The sequence below is a fragment of the Montipora foliosa genome, chromosome 8 (assembly GCF_036669935.1).
Source record: "Montipora foliosa isolate CH-2021 chromosome 8, ASM3666993v2, whole genome shotgun sequence".
In the NCBI taxonomy this organism is placed as follows: domain Eukaryota; kingdom Metazoa; phylum Cnidaria; class Anthozoa; order Scleractinia; family Acroporidae; genus Montipora; species Montipora foliosa.
In genome coordinates this window covers 33,436,613-33,441,612 of record NC_090876.1, presented here as the reverse complement: position 1 = coordinate 33,441,612, position 5,000 = coordinate 33,436,613, and the positions used below count along the sequence as shown (strand labels likewise).

The following is a 5,000-nucleotide window of genomic DNA, read 5'->3' as shown; positions in this document are numbered from 1 at the left end:
ATTCACCACAGTTACGGCCGCTTCGTTATAACAGCGAACAGTGATGCGAAGTCCTGTCCAACGCGCTCCCCATAATCTCAAGGCAACCACGATTGTTAAAAGTTCCAAAGAACTGATGTCAAGATTCTGTTCAAAAATAAAAGGCAAAAAAACCCTATGGAAGTACAGATCGTCACACACACCGCCACAGCCAGCAAGACACGCATCGGTCGAAAACACCTCATCCGGAGAAGTCCACTTGGCAATGTTAATCATAGATACGCCATTGTACTCCCGCAAGAATCGGCGCCACCATACTAAGTCTTTCCGAAATTCTGCGGTTAAGTTAGCGTGATGATGATTATGCCTCAGTTTACCAAGTAGAGCAAGTATTCGGGCGATAAAAACTCGACTTTGACGAACGCACTTTGAAACGAACACTAATTTGCCCACGAGAAACTGCAGAGCCGATTTGGTGGCAGTGCGCTTAGTGAACCACTGTTCCAACAATTGCTCAATCTCACAGAGACGCTCGGAACTGACCGACAGCGTAAAATTGTTCGTGTCTAGTTGAACGCCCAAACAAATCATCACAGGCGAAGGTGAACAAGATTTTTCGCTAGACTCTTGAAGCCCGAGCGAAGTTAACAAATCTCCTAGCGCTTGAAAATCCGTAGTGGCCGTACTGGGAGGAGAGACTCCGATAAAATCATCCAGATAATTGAACAAAGAGGGCCCCTGCTGTAGAGAAATCCAAGATACAGCTGAGGTAGAGCGTTGACAGGCCATAGCCGCAAAACGTAAGCCCATGGTGAGGACCGGGTCAAAATAAAACTGATTGTCCCAGGTGTACCCCAGTAAATGATAATCCTTGGGGTCGACAGGAAACTGACGATACGCTTTTTTGAGATCGCGTTTGTAGAGCAAACAACCCCGAGCCAGAGAAATCACGGCATCCACAATCGAGTCGAGGGTCGGATACATCAAAGAAATGGGCTCGCCCAGGAAAGAGTCGCGTGGAATTCCGTCGTTAACTGAGTTGCCACAGGGCCAGCTTAAATCGACGATAACGCGGCGTTCATCCGAATCTCGTTTAGCTACAGTATTAAGAGGCGAAACTACAAAGCCATCGGTAAAGGGCACGTCGTCAAAAGGACCGGCAACCCTGCCGAGAGAAATTTCCTTAGCTAAATAGGCGCTAACTTGTTCCGGAAATAGGAGTGCACCGCGATGAATGCGGTAAATTGGGTAAATTGGTGGGCATAAAGCCAACTGGCCAGCCAAACTCTAAAAAATCACAAACAACACTGTCCTCATAATCTTGAAGTAGTGCGCGCTATTTAGAAATATGTAAAGCGGAGGGTACAGGAACCCTAGCAACTAAATAATTGGGCTCACCAGTTCGAGTCACAAAATCATGAACATTTTGATAAGAATAACAAACCGCACGAGGCGAAAAATATGGTGAAAAACGCGACTGTAAACTAGAACTTGAACCGCAAACAGACTCGTTACAATCAAAGGGAACCACTGCATCATGAAAACTAGCAAGTTTGGAAGATAAAATGTCAGGTTTAATCTCCTCGGAAATACAAGGAACACGGTCATCCGCGGACTTTGCACGGCGGACGAAGGTGTTCGAGGTATATGGGGTTGCCAAAAAAAAGGAGCCCCCATGAAAAAGAGGGTTTCTAATGTTAAAAAGCTAAAGGGACATGCGCGAGGACGGTACAAGTGTGAAAAAGTATCTCAAATTCGTTGCGCACAATTTTCGTATTGAATAAAGTTGAAATTTTGTCAGTTTTGTTATAATCATTTTCGTAGTTATGGAAAGAAACAACAACAGCAAGAGAAGGCCAAGAACAAGTTTGCAAGAAATCAGCAGATTCTGGGATCCCTTTGTGCTGGATGGAATGCTCGGCAAGTGGCGGACGAATATGGTCTCAGCTATTCCTGCTCAAAGAAGCTCAGTTCACGTTAGAGGAAAGGAGATGGTGGAGAGAGAAAACCTGGGTCTAGACGATCACGAAACACAACAGTTCGAGAAGATCGGCTTTTAATCAAAGAGGCTATGAGACAACGTGATCCCTCCGAGGTCTGTCGAAGCACGGCTGACATCTCAGAGTCACTGAAAGACCGCACATCTACCCAAATATTGCGTCGAACAGCGTAGCGCGGTCTTCATGAAAGGAATTATAAGAAGTGTCTCAAAACAAGAAAACCTTTTGTGACCAGTGTAAATCGGCGTAAGTGGGTAAAATTTGCTAAACGCAATTGTCACTGGAGAGTCGATCAATGGAAGAAGGCGGCCTGGTCCGATGAATCACCATTTGTCCTCCGCTGCCAAAATCAATCTTATGTCTGGCGTCTTTGAAAGCAACAGTTTCCACCTCGATGTTTGCAAGGAACTTTAAAGCGCTTGAAAAATATTATAGTATGGGAATGTTTCTCGTGGAACGGAGTTGGAGCATTTCATCAAATAAAAGGAATGTTAACAAAAGAAAGATATCGTCAAATATTAATCCGTCAAATGAGACCATCAGCCCGACGTCATCACGGAGATAACTTCATTTTTTAGCATGACAATGATCCCAAACACACAGCCAATATCGTGACAAATATCTCAAGAATCAACACATTGAAGTGCTTTTTTTGGCCACCACAAAGCCCAGACTTATAGCCAATTGAAAATTTGTGGGCAGAGCTTAACTGAAAGGTGAATAAACGTACATGCCAAAGTGAGGGACAACTGTTCGAGTGTTTGAAAGGGGCATGGGAGAGTCTCAGCGACGACTACCTTCATAAACTTGTAGAAAGTAAACCAAGGCGCTGTCGAAAAGTTATCAGAAGCCATGGATATCCTGTTGCCTATTAACTTTTGTGTGCTTACGACAGTTTTAAGCAAATTTCGATCGTGTCAGAGTGTTTTCCTATCATTATCAAATAAAAAATAAGAAGTATGACTTTTATTTATCTATTTTAGTTTCAGAAAGCGGGGCTCCTTTTTTTTGGCAACCCCTTGTAGTTAGTTTTTTGTCGCCGAACTGGCAGAAGCAAAGGGACATTCGCACGAACCGGTGCGATGGTGCTCTTGTTTTCTTGATTGCACCCAGCAGTTGGAGCAAATATGCCGCAGCCACTTTCGTTCGCCGCGAAGATAGCCAAAATGGGCTTGATTAAAAAAACATTGTTGCCGTTGAAAGTCTCGACAATACAAGACTGTCGTGGAAGACGTTGAAGAGCCTCCACTGGTAGACGATTTGGGCGTCTTGGGATGCCCGTAGAGCGCACGGCTTTCTAGATGAAACAAAGAATCGCCCCACTTGAGGAGGCCTCGCTCGATCTCTAGAAGAACAGCCCCGTGCAAACTGACCACGGCTGGCCACTCGTACTGCTGAGCAAAATACATGAGGGACACCAAATGCTTAAGCCGAGCGGAACGCTCGATCTCCTCGATGTCGGGGGACTGGAGGATTTGCCCGTAGCCCGCAACGAACTCCTCTAACGTGAGGTCATCATATTTTATATCACGACGAGCATTCGTGAGACTGAGGAAGCTATACGGCCATAACTGAGAAAAAGGACGGTAGTCGTAATTTTAGACTCCTTCCCGGATTTCAAAGACTTACCACCAACATTCGACGCACTTTTGTCTTTAGCGCGGACGTGCACGGACGGCTCGACTTCGTCGTGGTCGGAGTCACTATCGCTTGAATCCACCAACCCAAGCTGAGCGACGCGTCGATTGGCTTGTTGTGACAAGTCTTGCATTGCACGCAACTCTGGCAAATTAATTCCCGAAGCCGTTGCCCCGCCAGTGCATGTAGATGGAACGGGAACTTGCCTTAGCGGCGACTGGTTAATAAGGAAGGTACGCAGTTGCTGATTATCGGCCTGGACTTCCTGTAGCCCAGTTGTAAGCGATTTTACCGCCCCTAACAAAGAAGTAAGAGTGGCCTCGATAGATTCGGGTGGTGCATCCTCGACTGGAATGGACTGCGAAGGAAGGGCGGTGTCTTCTTCAACAACAGGGTCAACATGAATATGTTCTGAATATGGCCCAGAGCAAATGTATGTTCTAAGAGTGGCGTCTTGCAGCCAGTACAACGACGAGTTCTACCCATAACTGTGATAGAAAAACTACACGAGTTAAGAAAACAATGTGCCCGCTTCGGGAGTGATAGAAAAACTGAAACACAATACTGCATAATTAACGCCTGTGAATAGGAGATGTGTCTCGTGCGGTTGTCAATTAATCCCTTTGAGCGGAACCGCCCAAAGGAAAACCATTATTACAAAAGCTGCTATTGTTATCTCGTTCTTCAGAATCTTCTGACTAATTTGCATGAGCTGGCCCTGAGTGGCCCTGAATTCTATAGTTGCTCCTTTCCGTTAACATTGCACCACAGTATGAAAAGACGGACACCCAATAAAGAAATTGTAAATTGCGTTGATAAGTGTGTCACATGCGCAAATGATGATTATCGGATGATATGAAAGACTTGGTTAACGTACAAATGCAGAGGCATACTAAAACATGTAAGAAACAAAGTAATTTCCCTCTACCTGCAATGCTAAGAACTCTGATGTTTTGCAACGGATTTACAACTTTATTCTTTCGATGCAAACTTAATTATTTTGAAACGCAAACTTGATTCTTTCGGTGCAAACTTAAACTGAGTTCTCAAAAGCGCAAACTTGATTCTTTCGATGCAAACTTAAATTCTGAAAAACGCAAACTTGAATTCCACAAAACGCTAACTTGAATTCACAAAATTCCAAACAAAAAAACGCAAACAAACCAGACAACCCAGTCCATAGAAGGCATTTTTCTCAAAATCAGTGTTGGATGAGGGTGGGTGGCGGGTGTCATGTCGCAGGTAGTGAGTGGTGGGTTAGGTTGGCGTAATTTTTTTCTCAGTTTTACTTAGAGTGGAGGTATTCCGCTCTGTCTGTTCAGTCAGACCAGACCAAAAGAACGTTGACCGAAGCCTGCTATAAGGACTTGTCAATTCCTTGGT

The 5,000-nt window shown here is 44.8% G+C and overlaps 1 pseudogene; it reads right to left on the bottom strand.

Annotated features, from left to right (window-relative positions):
* LOC137968659 (uncharacterized) overlaps positions 1 to 3,750 on the bottom strand; it is a 9,453-nt pseudogene extending 5,703 nt beyond the window's left edge.
* Between the last annotated feature and the right edge of the window lie 1,250 nt (positions 3,751 to 5,000).